The sequence below is a fragment of the Dermacentor albipictus genome, chromosome 5, assembly GCF_038994185.2.
Source record: "Dermacentor albipictus isolate Rhodes 1998 colony chromosome 5, USDA_Dalb.pri_finalv2, whole genome shotgun sequence".
In the NCBI taxonomy this organism is placed as follows: domain Eukaryota; kingdom Metazoa; phylum Arthropoda; class Arachnida; order Ixodida; family Ixodidae; genus Dermacentor; species Dermacentor albipictus.
The window spans coordinates 17,204,514-17,221,100 of NC_091825.1; the positions used below are offsets into that span (position 1 = coordinate 17,204,514).

The window sequence follows — 16,587 nt, forward strand, 5'->3', positions numbered from 1 at the left end:
AACAATAACTACGCCCTGCCAGCTGCAATAGATGGTGACAACTGAATTGACCTTCAGTTAATCGCGCGGGCACTGAAGCGATGACAAAACTGGCCTCCACACCCCAGAAGATGCCGATAAGTACCGCCATCCAGAAGGAGTGAGAAAATTGACTATTCTACTGTGTGAAGATGGAATGGCAGCGAAAGCTGACAGTCAAAGTTCTCAAACGTAAAGCAAAGTGTTTCGCATCCACTGCGGGTCGGCCTGAAGATAGTGCAATATCGGGCCAACCCGTCGCAAACGTGAAGCAGGCGTTAAGCACTCCCCATACGTGGGCCGCTCCCGAAGATAGTGCAACACCGGGCCGACCCCCGGCGGAGGTGAAGCAGTCATTAAGAACTCCCCATACGTAGGCCGATCACGAAAATATTGCAATACTGGGCCCACCTACGCCGGAGGTAAAGCAGGCATTAAGCGCTCGCAATACGTGGGTCCATCCCGAAGGTTGTGCTATGCCAGGCCGACTCGCGGTGAAAGGGAAGCAGGCACTAACACCCCCCCATACGTAGGCCGATGCCGAAGATATTGCATCACCGGGCCCACCCGCGGATGAGGTGAAGCAGACGTTAAGCGCTCCCCATACGTGGGCCTATCCCGAAGATTCTGAAGGGCGCGTCATAGGTTCTCGAGTCCACAGGGGTATGTACCATTGATCTTGGACCCTTTTTCCACTATCACCAGGATCGGCCCACATGATGTTTTTTTCTGTTAACGGACGCCGAAAAAAAAACTAGAGAAGTTAGTCACACACTGCTTTCGCTGTAAAAGGCTGCAAAATGTTGACCGCCGTGTAGATTGATTTGTTGGCGCTTTAGGAATGTGCAACTGTGGTGGCGTGGGCGGATACGGGTTGGGGGGGGGGGATATTCCGCTTAATTTCTAGGGGCGGGCGGGTATGCAAACCACATAGTACGTTGGATTCTGCACGGCATCTCATAAAATACTACACCCGAAGCATTTATGCCCAACACTCACGCGCGTACTCAAGGAGTGCAAATCAAGCCCGAATTCATGATCGAAGCTTCCACCACTACCATATTCGCTTTCGCGGGCCAAGTGCTTGTGCACTGCGTCTACTACATCGGCGCGGAAGCGCAATGCTAACCGTACAAGCCGACCGGTCAGGCCTTCCGCGTCTGCCACCAATCACGGCACTGCATTGACGTGCGCCCCACGCCTAAAGTCGACTTGTTCCACCACTGTGAAACACGAGACACCACCAACTACGACTGCGTCTCAAAATGCCCGGTCTGTGGGGCACTACAACTCGGCGAATCCAGCGAATACACTCGCCGGATAAAACAGATACCAAACGAGACGATGACACGTGGCCAGACAAGCCAATGGCCAAGTGCCAGCCAGATCAAACAAAGTAAGCGAAGCCACGGAGACCACCACCTTCAGCACCGACAGAGATATTCCAAGAGTCACGGTCGCCTTCAGATTCCTGGAACAAGCGCCACCCAGATGAAAAAAGAATTAACCAAGTTTAAACCGAAGGAAACGCAGACGGTCATCCTCCTCCCAAGAACGCTCCCAGCAATACTCCTCCTCGAAGAACAAGAAGAAAAAGACAATGACAACGCTTCCGCCGGTGAGCTGATAGCAAGTAGTGAGCTTACCAACAACCACGCACTACACGCAAGCCGTTGCTCGCAACCTCCAACAGCCAACACTCGAAATGCTAAACGAAAAAAATCAGGCAATTGCACGAAACCCATGAAGGGACACTAAAGGCAAATACTAAGTCAACATAGAATATTTAAATACATTTTCAGAAACTTGGAACCGCTTGTTTCGTGCCAAGGAAAGCTTAGTTTTGGAGAAAATTGAATGTGAAGGCTCCCGATATATTTATTGTAGTTCAAATCTCCCATTACCCAACAGAGGTGTGGCGACGTACCATAGGCCATCACCGCCCTTTGCTGCCATTGATGAGAAAAACAGTGCCCGAGAGACGGCGAACGAAACGAACAAAACGTAAACGCGCGGCCATGGAGAATACGAGCCAAGGCATATTTGTGGATTCCCCGCTGCAGCTGCTTTTAGTCGAGTGGCGTGGACCGCTCGAGCATCGCGAGACATAAATGGAAATGGACTTCTCTGCTACTTCGAGTTCGTGTGAGTTTTGCGTGCCAGAAACACCAGCGCAGACCTACGCGATAACGAAAATACTAAAACGATAAAGCGTGGGCGGCGCAAAGTTGAGAGATAAGGAAACCTTTCGACCATCCACGTCGTCGTCAATGAAACAGGCATTGATAAGAACTAGGTAGGTGCGATACACGCAGATGCTGTCGTCGATAACTCGTTGCGTAGCAGGCCTGATGAAAGGCAGCCACCACCTGCAGAAGCTGCAGAAATACAGAAATACAGCGTCTAAACATGTTGCCTCCCTGGCGGTGCCAGATCCCGAAGTGGCGAGCCGGAGCTTAAGCAGTTTGCTGTCTTGCGATGGCTCCGGTCGCCACAAGTGGTCAACAGTTGGCAGCGCTGATAAGGCCAGTGGCTCTTGGCAAAACGAAGCATCGATAAAAACTGGGCAGGTGTGATGTACGCAAGTTCTGTCTTCGATACGAGAACGCGTTGCCTTTATGGTCTGATGCAAGGCAGTCACCAACTGCAGAAGTTGTAGAAATGCAGCGTGTAAGCTTCCAGTGGTCACGGCTGCGTTAGGTCCCCTGAGTGAAAGGGTCTAAGTGAACTTCATAGGTGGAGAAAAGGAGCTTCTAATAACTTCATTTTTAATGTTGCAAGGATGGAGGTACGAGAAAAAAAAGAATATTGTGAAGGAATTTAGGTGTAACGATATATTCAGCAAAAAGCAGCAAAACAGATGTGACCTGCATCAATAATTCTTTATTGGGAGAACACAGCGCAGTTTCGTGAGGGAAAGTTTAAATTCTGGAACAAGTTTGAAGTTTACGCGGACAACCTAAATTAATGTTGCCTAGAAGTTTGATACAGAGATAACCAATTGCCTGACAAAGCTTCTAAGCACCCAAGTAAAGCTTATACGGCAAAGAGCAGTCATTGTAGTGCGGCTCAAACTTGGATCCAAAGAGGAAGAAAGATGAGAGCTTGAAGATGACGAAATAATTAATTGTGCAGTCACTTAAAAGATACATTTCTGTTCCTAGCCGCTGTGCATAGAATGTAATTTCACTCCTACAGTATACCACGTGGACACAAGATGAACAAAAATATGACATGATATTTGATAAATATATGATATGATAATAAATATATATATATATGAATGACATATATAATATATAATATAAGTAATAAATAAATATATGATATGAAATATGCCACAACAACAGGCATAGGAGGGGGGCAGTATCGTAGCCCGTTGTGTCATGGCGCCGATGTTCTAGTCGAGCAGTGGGGAACACCTCTCACGGTCCTAGAGCCGGCGCTTTTATTTAGTACTGTTTTCTAGTAGTATCTCGATTACGAGCAGCACGAACGCAACTTATCTTCCGATGCAGCCGCACGACTTCACTACAACAGTTAGAACGATACACAAAGTGTTCATCCTTCTGCCTCTTTCTCAACCATGCTGGTACATAAATAGTAGAGGAAAAAAAAAGGACAGAAAGCACGCGCGCATTCCTTTTGTGTTGACGGCCATTTTGTACGTGCTTCGGCAACAAGAGCTCCTAGCGTCTGGTCTGTGAGAAAGGTGGAAAAATGGGTGAGTTTGATCGATATTGCCGTATCTCTAGGAAGCCGTCGTAGAGGCATTGCCACGCTTTACTGCTGTCTGCCAGTCGAAAGCGTGGCACGTCAGAGCACGACCTTGTTTTAATTTAATAACGGGCTGACCGCTGGTCTGGGTGAATTAATAGATTAAGACGTTAGCTGGTATTTCTGGAGCAGTGCCTTTTCGTATGAGCCATACTGCTGCATAGCGTCAGTAAAATATTTCGGGGAAATGTTTTCTTCAAAAAGAGTTATCCTTAGTTTTACGTCTCCGTTATTGCAATAAGCTGCGTGTTGTGAAAGACCAGGCCCGGCCGCCTAAGTGTTTTTAATGTGAGTAGCAATCTTTGACTACTTGAGGGATTTTGAATCGATCTAGCCACTTGTGCTGACCGGTCGTCGTCGTGATACATCCTGCCAGTGGCCGAGGTTGTCTGCCAACTTGAAAAACCAATTGTCTGCTCGTGGAGTGATGCCGTCGTATTCGTTTCGCCAGTCCTTCCAGCTTTGTCAGTTGACTCTAGTCCGGCTGTCATCGTGACATCTTCTATGCTCACTCAGTACCCAAGCTGTCTAATAGTTTGCACCACTAGACCTGTGCTCGCACTCGGGATCCGTCGTTGTCTATGCCCATTCCTCATTCAACTTTTGTCATCCGACTCTTGTCATGTAGTGATTGTAACACCATAGTCATCACATAGTCTTTGTGCGTTAGTTTTCAACCGGCGTCGTGAGGTCATCGCTTTTCTTTCGTCTTCCTGACACGCGCTTCGTCATTTCCCTCTCGTCGTGCCGTCATCCTGACCACTGCCATCGTCATGGAGTCTCTATTATTACAGTGGTCGTCGCGCCATCATCGTTATACGTTCCTCGTGATTTTTTCTCAGATTGTTGTGACACAATTGTTATTTCGTTTCTTGTCATACCATGATCGTGATGAAATTGCGGTCGTCCCGTCATCGTCATATTAAGTTGATCTCGCTCTCGTCAAGCTATCCTTGTCACACAGTCATCGTTATACCACATTTTCGTCTTGCGATCTTCGTAACGCTGTCGTTTTTCCATCGTCAGTACGTCATAGTCGTCCCATTTTCGTCATACCCGCTGCGTCGTTTCGCCGACGTCATTGCTTCTTCATTCTATCGTAGTTATGCTGACGTCATTCAGTCAGGATTCTGCCTCGGTTACCAAGCGATCACCGTCATTGAGTCGACGCTGAGCAATCGCTGCCATGAATACGTTGCAATACCGCTGGCGCCGTACAATCGTCGTCAGTCCAGGTTCGTCATCCGGTTGTCGCCATATCGCCATCGCCACGCTAACGTCATCCCATTCTCCTTTTAGCATCGTTGTCATGCTGTCTTCTTTATATCATAGTGAACATTTTACAAAAAAAGGGGTAAGGCGTGCATACACGGACACAAGTGGACAACGCGATCGCGTTCGTGTGGTTCACTTCTCTTGTGTCCGTGTCTGCACGCCTTACCTCTTCTTAGCATTATGAATCCCTGCCAACTAACTCAGCTTTCTGTCGTTCTCAACATTTTAGAATCGCCATCTCTTTAGTGTCATCACATACGTTCTCTGTCGTTTTAGTGACGCCATTCCTTCGTGGTCGCCTCGTAGACACTGCTTTGCTATCATATAGTCATCTCCATTACGTCATGCTTATGGATGACTTTCGCACGCAAGTTCTATAGCAAATCGGGTCGATGCCGAAGACAGTGTATCTCGCATGTAGCCGAAACCACCGAAGTATTACAAAGACCGGTAGCTGTTTTAAATTCCAATGATTTCTGCAATAAGATGCGTCACTACATTGCCTGATTTGCTAAGCGTATTACCGTCGACAGTCATGGTGACACAGGTTCTGGCATTATATTTTGAATCGTGCGAGAGCCGTGCACGAGGAAAATTAATGTTAAAATCAATACAATGCGTTAATAACTCTGACTGCCCAGTTGAAAAACACAACAGGAAATTTCAGTCTGTCGTATTTTGGGACGTTGTTTCTGTAGTACTATTGTCTGTAGTTCTGTTGTCTGACGTCCTGTAGTAGATAGTTCTGTAGTTCTTCATCAACATTTAATTAAAAATTGACAAAGGCCTCCTTAGGGCTATGTAAATTTGTTATTACAAAAAAGAAAAATATTGTTACGTAGGAAGACGCAGACGAAAAGCTATGTAGAAGTATATTTGCAAGAAAATACGCTGCGCTTCGCCAAGAGGCAACAGCCCGCGCTAGCTTCTCATCGTCGTCGTCGTCTTCGCACTGCTCGCCTTTTCATGATCGCACATATTGTTCCGTAGCAATATAAAAGTAAAAAAAAATTAAAAAAGAACGACCCCGGCGAGGATTCGAATTTGCGACCTCACGATTCCGAACGCAGCATCTTACCACTGCACTACTCCTTTTTTTTATTTATTACCTTGTTTTCAACACCAATCAAACGCGTGCAACGTAGGTCACTTGGTGCAGAAAAATAATATTGCACAAGAGCTAGTGTTTGCAATTTGTTTTTAGTTACAAAGGTGTATTATGTACTACAAGTGTTAAGCATGCCAAGGATTTCGGTGCAGAAACTTCACAGAGTGTTTGCGGTATATATATGGAGATCCACGTGGGAGAGAACTAGCCGGTGTAACTTGTTTCATTTGGTGAAGAATGGAGGACTAAGATTAACACATTTGTTTTTAAAACAGATTCTTAGTAGGTTCTTTTTCTTAAGGGACCAAACTGATATATTTCTGCGTACTGTTCTTCAAGGGAGATTGAGTTCTTCTTTGCCTGAGTGGGTTGCCTCATAAACAAATGAACGCACTCGAACACCAATTGGCTTTCTGTGGGAAGTTATGTCCTTTTCTTCATTGAAAGCGCATTTTTCGAATGAATTTTAGACTTCAGTAACGCGTAAGAAACTTTATAGTGATCTGGTTGATGTTTTTTTGCCGCATCCTGTTTACCGTATGATGTATAATTTAGGACCTGAACGCAATGTGCTGAAACTCGTTAGAAGAATGCCGGTTAGATCTTCAGCGAAAACCTTCTTTTTTCAATTGCATTCGGGCACTCTCCTTGTGAAGCCATGGCTGCGAAGCAAGGGCTTCTTTGTTCCATGGTCAGTTAACTGCATCATATGTAAGAAACCTGAAACTACTGAGCACATCTTCTTGGATTGCCATGACTCAGTTTTCTTGCGGGATCTTCTCAAACGAACACTGCACCACTCCGAACATGTATTTCGCGTGCACATTTCGGCCATGTCAATAGTACGATGACCTGATGTTTACATTTGCATTTAAAGAGCCAAGTTCCGCTATCACTCCACCGCGTCAACTGCCACATCTCTAGAAGAGAAAAAGTGTTGTTGCCATTGACAGGTGCATCGTGGAGCGCTAGAGCATCAATTTTGATGCATGATATCCATAATAAATTAGAAATTCAGAAATAGACAACGGTGACTGTTAGGGTTGTTACTGCTAATTTCGACAGTTGTCTCTCGTTCTTTACACTTTCGAGCGCGTATATAATTCGTGTGTTCAATGCAAAATAGCTACACGAACATTCGTGGATGAGTGTTTTTCTGACAGCATACTGGCTTCTCACGGCAGCGCTGTACCAGAATAATGAGACCAGAGCGAGACAGCTTTTCACGCAACTTTAAGAAACAACCCAATACTTCCTTTTCGCTTCGCAAAAGCTTATGCAATATTTCTGGGAAATTAACTAATGTGTCAGTGTAACGGCACATGTAAGTCTACAGGCCTGTGTGCCACATCTTACCAAATAAAGTAAAACGGATACGCAGCCATTCCCGCAGATGGTATGATCTTGATGAGGCCGGTATGGCGTTTCTAGTGCCTCATCGTAAGGCACAATTAAAACAGTTGGCCACGTCGACTTTAATACCGGTTTCGGTGCTATCAGCATTGCCGGCTTCAGAGAAGCACGATTGAATACAGTGCAAGAGAAAAGTACAGTGTACACCAGCTATGCGAAACTGACATACAATTTTAAAGCATCGCGACGGAAAGCGCTTCTGTCGAGGCGTCAGAACTTATGTCACTGCGACAGAAAGTAGCACATTTTTGTGTAGTCCCGACAGACAGTTCCTGTTGCGACGTCAGAATCGCTATTGCGATAAAAAGTTGTTGTTGCGACTTCATACAGTCTTGTGGTCGCGACAGAACGTTTCTATTGCGACGACAGAACTCTTGGCCGTCGCGACCGAGTGTTTCTTTTGCGACGTCGGAATTGCTGTCGTAACGTTAAAGTCGCTGTCACGTTAGAAAGCTGTTGTGACTACAGAATTGTTGTCGCAACAGAACGTTTCTGTTGCAACTTCAGAACTCTTCGTTGTCGAGACAGAATCTTTTTGTTGCGACGACAGAATTTCTGTCGTAACGTCAGAATCGCTGTCACGATAGAAAGCTGTTATGATTACAGAGCTCTTGTTGTCGTGACTGAAAGTTTCTGTTGCGACTTCAGAACTCTTCGTCGTCGCGACAGAATCTTTCTATTGCGACGACAGAGTTTCTGTCGTAACGTCAGAATCGCTGTCACGATAGAAAGCTGTTGTAACGACTTCAGAACTCTTGTTGACGCGACAAAACGCTTCTGTTGCGACATCCGAATTTCGGTCGTAACGTCAGAAATGTCTGTCGCAACTACAGAAACATCAGGAACTTCTGTTGTGCAACAGAAATTTCTGTAGTCGCGACAGAAATTTCTGTACTTGGGACAAGAATTCCTGTTGTCTTTTTCAACTGGGTGTGACGAGTATCACAAAAATAACGAGATTTTCGAAAGCAGCAACAGCGGGTTTATATTTTTCGGCACTATTAGTGCAGATGCACTAAACGTGGTTTCCTTCCCCCAAATTTTACCGCACTTGCTTAACAATTTTGTTGACTCTTGGCGTTTACCTTAAGAGTTACTGTAGGAGGGTATGTGGGACTGCGTACTTTATAGTACATCTATTTTGTTTTGTGTTTTTTTCTATTGTGAGCTCCCAGACGTACTCGCTACTGGTGCGGTATAAGGCTATCGCTTCCACTGACGAGAGCATGTAAATTTAGGATGGAAAATCAGATAGGTTATCCACGACAATCGTATGCAGCTGCCCCGCAAATGAAAACGCTGACGGGTTGGGATTAAATCTCGATACTCGGAGTAAGCACTCACAAGCCGGCTACACAAGCAAGCTCCCGTGCTGTGGTGATTTACTTCGTTTTCTTTTTATAATAATTTACTGTACACAGAAGCTGCATGTGCGCTCACCTTGCAACTGCTACGTGGCCTCCCCTCCTTTACTCCCTTTCCGGCGTGTTTAATATTCTGTTTATTGACGGGCCACTGAAACCGCACGCGTTTGACAGTAAGTAAATAGTGAGCTCTGTCCAAGATAGTTAAACAAACGGATATGATAAGGCGTTTTATTTCAGGAACGTGCTTGCCTTTGCGCGATTTGCCTCCGTAGCTTTAAGGTCATTGCCTGCGAAAATTGTCCGTGCTTATAATAATACTCACGGCCCCCTTGGAGTGCGCGTCTGGTACACTGTGCCGCGGTGACAACCTCCAGCTTAATAAAGGACCAGTTTGGTTACAGATGTTCGCACTCTGAGCACACAGTGCCAAGACACGCCGGCGCGTCGCTAGTCCAGGCGGTCACGTTAGCACAATGTGGGCGTGAAGACACGCACAAATGTGCAGAGAAAATTGCAACGCAAACGGCGTCTATGTTGTGGGTTTCAATCTATAGCATACATGCATGCGTATATGTAGCAGGTGTACTGTACCTTTATCTGACATCAGTCCCTGTGCCCGACTAGCCCGACTCATTTTCCTCATGTAAATCACGACGCTCGTTTGCCTTGTCACCTCTCGAGTGTTGTCGTCGCGTAGTTGGTACATGTTTGCTGCGCACCTCAGTGGGTACTTCTGAGGGAAACTTTCGTTTTGATGCGTCTTTCGGGATTGGCTGTTCTGATGGTTGCGCGACGCCGAAGTTGTTGTGTTTTCCTTCCAGTGTTGTAATTATGCACGAATACGTTGTGGTGGCATCTTACTTCATGTGGTTCCGGCGAACCTGCTCCTGCTGCAAAGGTGGATGACAAGTATGCGCGAAAAAGACCTTGTGGCGACCGACGTCTCTAACGTCGGCCACGCGCACTCTCTACTTCCAGCAAGAAGAGTACAGGAAATACCGAGGTTAGGGCAGCTTCCGCTCGAAGCTTTTATTTACTAAAATGCAGCCACTGACACCTTACGCAACGTACCGGTGGGGTCTAATTATGTTCTAGGAAGTTGTTCTGAGTGATAAACAGAGTGCAGATACACACCCAGCCCAAACGATGCTCTTTAGCACAACTGGACTCAGGCTGCATTTACATCGCTTGCTCCCTCAAAGTATATAAAAAAGGTAGTTTGAGCCTCCAACGTTCCCGTGCTAGGTAGAACCGTACAAAGTGCAGGACAATAAAGGTCGTCCGGCACTTTCGGAACCCTCGGAATAGCTGCAACTGCAACAGAGTGCAGAAATTACGCGAAAAACGCACCATAGAGGGCTCCAAAGGCGTTCCTAACGCATCGGAACGAAAAAAGGAAGTCGAGCGCATTTCACTTGAACGATTTTGACAACGACAAGAAACTTTACGACATGTCACATCCGAAAAATTTATTTGGCGGTCTTTATCAGAAACATTGTTGTGTGGGCGTTGCTTGTCAACATGACGAAGACAATCGCCACCACTAAAAGAAAGCCCTGTCGCTCGTAGTGGTACACCGTAAATACCCAATACTCTAGAGTTTGTTGGTGAATTACCTATCCGTTTTGCAGCGAAGCTGTATACCTCTACCGTCCATGGAAATTTTCGGGCCGTTGTAAGCAAAAAACTCCCCATACATGGACCGATCCTGGGGGTAGTGCAATGCCGACCCGCCCCGCCATGGAAGTGAAGCAGGCGTTAAGCACTCCCCGTACGAGGGCCCATCCCGAAGATAGTGCAATGCCGGACCGACCCGCGGCAGACGGGCAGTTCGCCATTAAGGGGCCCACTACACAGCTTCGCTGGTCATCCTTCTTCACAGAGTGGCAGGGCACTGAGTTTTTTTTATAAAAGCGTTGCTTGCACGGTTAGCAGTTCAATTTTTCCGGATGAAGGTATTGTTTAGTATTGTTTCTCTGGCGTTTCTATGCAATTTAATTAAGCGCGAAGTTACAGAGAGGCCCGCTGTAAGAGGTTGAGGAACAGGTAAGCCGTTAACAAAAATGCAGCCGCAACCGGTTCTAGATACTTGCGAAAGAGGAAATGACCACCCGATGATATGTGTCTTTCTGCATGATGTTTCTGTTAATTGAAGCGAACCGGCAAAATGTATTCGACATGAACTTACGTTAAATGGCTGGCAGCAGCATGTCTTTCCGAGCGGCAAGCATGGTCAAATCTTTCTTGGTAATCATAGAGCGCATGGCACGGGCACGGAGCTCTTTGCACCAGCAGTATGTTCTAGGCACTATAGCTCTAGGTCCCGAAAGACTTCCAGTTAAGCCTTCTGGTAGTTACAATAGGCTGTATGCAGTGGAATTCTCCACCTGGTAGGAACATTTCTTTAGAGTTGAACCTTTCACGAATAAATTTCACTGGTAAGTGCAACAAAGCTACATACATTGAGCCCAACGCATAGGCGCCCTTATCTCTACATATCAAAAACAGGTACCTGTAGTAAAGTATGAGAGACAATACTCTTTTTGCCTGAGCTAACGTGCGGGTCAAAAATGCGTGGCCGAAAGTTTCCTTCCGTAATGAACACACTGCGGCCATAGAGCGCATAGAAGTGTCTGGCACTAACAGTCGTAATTTTTGTATGTAGGTCTACCTTTTTCTAACATCAATCCATACAAACTAACTGAACTTTCTCTCGTCGTAGAATACCAGGTGGTCAACTGGTTTGCCGCGGCTGAATGGCGAGTGCAGTCGTTACTTTATTTGGTACCTTTGGTAAACCATAGTCAAATTCCACCATATCGTGGAATTTGGTTATGGTGGCATTTGGAGCCAAGAAGAGATGCCGTAGCAGTCCTCTGGGCCTACTCTGGGCCCATCGGAGCTGACGAGATGGCGAGTTGGACAATACTGTGGAATTTGTGAGTGTCCACGGTAGCACCCCCGGGCGTTTCATGACAAAAACCCTATGCGCTGCCAGGCGCGAGCATCTTTCGAAAAGCGCATGCCCTGGGGACAATGGCGCATGCGCCGTCTGCACTAGGGTGTTTAAAAAGTCTCCACGGACGCGCGAAGTGCGTTTGATTGCAAAAGCGACGGGGCTAAGTGGACGCAGCACTCCTCAATCAGTTTAGGGGGAGCGTGGCCGGAGACAGGGCACCGTTCTTGCTGTCGCTGCTTCCACGAAGCACTGCGCCCACACACGTCAGCGCTTCTGAGAGCTGTGTTCATGCCACACCATGCACTGCTGTAAGCGGAAACGATAGTAAACGTCACAGCATGTCAACCTAAATCCAACTAAGGAGGCTAATAATCGCCGCAGATTTGCCGTGGGCCTTGTTTTATTCCCCAAACTGACGCAAGGCGTGCCAATCCGCAGCCGGCGTTCCTTACCACCAGCGTTGTAAGACACCGAAATTTTGGCAGAAGGCTGCTCAGGTGCGAGAATACGAAAAGCTCATACGTCCTTTGACCAAATTTTTTTCTGCGCGTTTCTTGTCTGCGTAACCTCTCGCCGCGTTCTAACTGCGCCTTTGTAAGTGCAAATTAAAACGCTCCAAGCATCTCAACGCGCTCGCTTGTCCGCGAGTAGTTAATAACTCCAAGGACCGCTCAGCGTCGTTCAGTTGAACATTAATGATTTTTATTTTGTACAAATGCTTTATACACTCATGACGTGGCACTACCTCCTCTTCATGGGCTGCGCAGTCACGTGCTCAACGACGTACGCACTCGGCCACACATTTAGTCGGCCAGAGGGGCTGCAACTTGCCGTGTGCAAGGATGCACGCTCGAAGCAAAACCTTTGGTGCGCCAGAACCGTGGAGGCGCCGTGGCGTCGGAAAGGCTTGGGCAAGTCTTGGCTTAAAGGGTTGAAGATATGTGGATACCACGCATGTTGAAACTTTTTTTTCAATCTTCACACGGGAACTTTGCCAGTTAAAACGTAGTCAGAAGAAAGAGGGATTTATGTGTCATGGGGAAGCAGATGCATTCTGTGTAACAAAGCTGAAACGATCGAACATGATTTCCGTGATGGTAATAACGTCATATTCTTTTGGAAAATATTACAGAGAAATTTAAATATACGCCTAGCCCTCAACCCACATCGCATTCGTTTTTTACCACCTAAACGCGATGTTGAACAGATTAAATCCATCTTTTTACTCAGGCTGCACGCAGTCTGGCGTAGCCTGTTAGCATGAGACACTATGATGTTAAAGGCCGATCTGTGTACAAATATTTTGTGGAAATGGTTGTGAAAGTATTTGAAGTGTACAAGACGATTGACTGCGATGAAGATGTGGTATCAGTGCTGGATACGTTAAGATATACAAAACTGGTGTTATCTGTGATGACAAATTCTTTTGAGGCTTGTAGCCAAGCTGGAAATAAAGAAAAAAAAAAGCCGCCGTGGCGTGTTTTAACTAAATTAAACGGCATGGTGCCATGCGCGCACAAGTTAACATGAACAGCTCTCGCTCAATGACAGCGCAAATTGTCTAGGAAAACGGTGATGTTACGAATCGCGGCGGTAGTCGAGAGTCGATGGACCTTTGTGCATCTGTCACTTCAAGGCGTAAGAAACGTTTAAATCACAGCGCATACGAAGCTGCCGGCACTACGCGCACTCTGCAAACATCGCAGATCGCTTTGAAGAAGAGGCCTGCGAGGGCGCGTGCTTTCGAGACACACGAGCGCCGGCAACTCGTCCCTACGGCGTCCGCCAAGGGCGTCTACTTGGAGAACTGCGACTCGCGTGGCCAACGCCGTAGTAGGATGATAGTGATCTAAAGAAAGGAAGGACGCTTGATTCTGCAAGCCGTAGTAGGCATCGCGGTTATCTCCCCTCTGTACGGAGTGGCGAGCGAGGAGGACATCGAGACACCCTGGCAGCAGCCGGAGAAGAACGCCTTTCTTCCATCGCCCACACCCTTGTCTCGCGCGCCACAAGAGAGGGCACGCATCCGGGCCGCGTTTCTCGCTCGCGCACGCGAGATTGAACCGCGTTCGCTGGCTCACCCTCACATGTTTTCACTCATACGGAACCTCACGGCGACGGCAGAAATGCGCCTGGAGTGTCCTCATAATTGCTATCGCAATGAAAGAATACTGGTCAAATAATATGAAACGGAAAGAGGCAAGTTGGACGTTGCAAGTTTTATGGGATAGTGTAACTACATAAGCTGTGATAGCAGCGACAAACAAGTATCACCTACATATTCCCGAGCTTCCTGTTGCGCCTTCTTTCACTGAGTAATCGTTTCTATGAGGGAAAGAACAATAAAGCTCCACTGAAGTTCCGCGCCCATATGTGAACATCGGACTGCTCGATGATCCAACGCCTTCCGGAATTCCAGAATGTTCACAGGTCAGCACAACTGACAGTTCTTTCAGCACTGGAAACCTGGATTTGCGTCCGATATAGATGAAAGTTTATCAGCAACATGCCTGTAGGGCACGGTGCAAAACATTCTCTGGGCGCTCGAAATGAGCCCTGCGTAGCACGTCATATGGTTGCGCCCGAGCACTAAAAATTCTCCATGACGTCGTCTAGAAACATGAAGTGAGGGCAGAAGTGTGCTAAGTCACTTGCAAATGAATCTTCGTGTAGTGCGGTTTCCGCTCTTCACCGGTGCTGACAATACCAGCATCGAAACCTGCAAATGGTTCGTATGATAACCAGACATCTCCAGTGAAGTTCGGCAGTGCGTGATAGCATTTAAACGAATTAAGGCTAGGACAAAACGCAAAAAAGGTACTTTTAGGATATGGAAAATCAATATCGGTACCAAAGTTAAAACAGGCGTTTATAGGTGCAAAGAAAGGGCCACTACAATAATTCTTGTCCTATATTTCCTGCTTTAGGTAGGGCTGGCGCGGCCGTATCATACGCAGCAGTCACCACAATAGAACACGGTGAAAATAAATGACGATAAAAGTAAATGTATGTATCCTTGTCTAACCCGGTGTAATGTGCTACAGCTTCACTGGTGATCAACTTTCTGAAAGTAGAATGGCTCCTAAATTTTTCATTTAACATGCATCTCTGGAAAGCACGCGAGATGCGTTGTAAAATAAATAGTCATTTCACAAATCTCCTTCAAGATTTGTGCGCTCATCCATTGTTGGAGCACCGCCGTACACAGAAGTAGTTCTAAATAAAGCTCTACCGAAGGCATACGTTCAGAAACCTAAACCCCTAGCATGCGTCATCCTGATACTTAAAGTTGGAGGAAAATTGCTTTAATAGGCGAAACGAGTGAAAGTGTTGAACGGGCGAAATTACTAACAAGGACAATTGGCTATTACGAACTTCGCGTGGAGAGCAATGACCCATCAAATACAAAACCATGCATACTATATGACCTCATCCTTCTTTAACAAATTGCGTGTGATACGATGGAACACATGGAAACAACAGACTGACTAGCGCAGAAGAGCTCACTTCTTTCCTTGTGTCCTATCCTACCGCGCTGTTGTCAAAAAAATGAACCCGTGCCCACTTGTCCATCTGTCAACGCTTTTTACATACTATATGGCGAAGACTTGTAATAATTTCCAAGGAATGCTTCGAATCCTGGCATTATTACCTCTCGCTTGAAAGCATGAATGCATGGAGGACAAATGACTGACGCGTGCCACGTTTTCATTGACACATATTTGGCTCCGACTACCACGATGGGACGCCACGAACAGACGCCAAGATTTTCGAAAGCGTAAGCCATGCCGGCCATTGCCAGACGATCACAAATGCTTGTATATACGCTGAAAACAAACGTGCGGCAAAAGAGAGAATCTTCATCGTCTACTTTCGGACGCAAAACCCATGCAACACGGCCCGGACGCTTTTTAGTCCCTGTGCAGTTTTCGCGCGCTGAAAAGCTCCCTAACGAGGAAGACCTACAATCTTGCCCTGTTAGCCCTAGATCTAAGCATGTTTTACGGTGTTCCGAACCTAAGCGGTATTTTTTGTGAACCTCGTTTTCGCTCTGCTAGGTCCAATCCGCCGGCGCAAACATCGCTCTCCATTGTTATTGTGATGACGTAACGCCAAGCACATGCCGTGCCACTTCGTCATCACGGGCACTGATATCAGCAGCGGATAAGTAACCGCTGCCTATAAAAAGCGTGGGCTAAAGAATAAACGCTGATTCCTTGTTCTGCACCGGCCACTGTCGTTTTCTGGAGTACGGCTTCTCGGTTGCCGCACGCTACTACACTGGCGACGAGGATGGGATAAGCACGGCTTGTCACTTGCTTCTTCGATTGCTGCTGAAGACAACTACCGCGGGGCCGGCGCTGCAATGGCGAAGGTGGGAAAAATTGATAACTTTGACGAAGGAAGCGATAGCTTCGAGTCCTACTTGGAAAGATTTCAGCTTTACGCCTCGGCAAATGACATAGCTCAAGGCAAGAAACTGGCTGTATTCTTGACGGTAGTAGGTCCTCGAGTGTACGAGGTATTGAAGAAACTGTTGATTCCACATTCCCCATCGAGCAAAACGTATAACGAGGTAACGGTTCTGCTAAAAAGTCACTACAGTCCCAGAAAGGCCGTGATAGCAGAAAGGTGCCGATTTAACCGAAGGATGCAACTTGAGCAAGAGA

At 46.7% G+C, this 16,587-nt stretch overlaps 1 long non-coding RNA gene across 1 annotated transcript in view; it reads left to right on the forward strand.

Moving 5' to 3' along the window:
* Positions 1 to 3,630: 3,630 nt before the first annotated feature.
* LOC135906596 (uncharacterized) overlaps positions 3,631 to 16,587 on the forward strand; it is a 75,257-nt gene continuing 62,300 nt past the window's right edge. Inside the window, exon 1 of the long non-coding RNA XR_010565794.1 lies at positions 3,631 to 3,742. This is a non-coding gene — a long non-coding RNA (uncharacterized lncRNA). The remainder of the gene's footprint in view (positions 3,743 to 16,587) is intronic.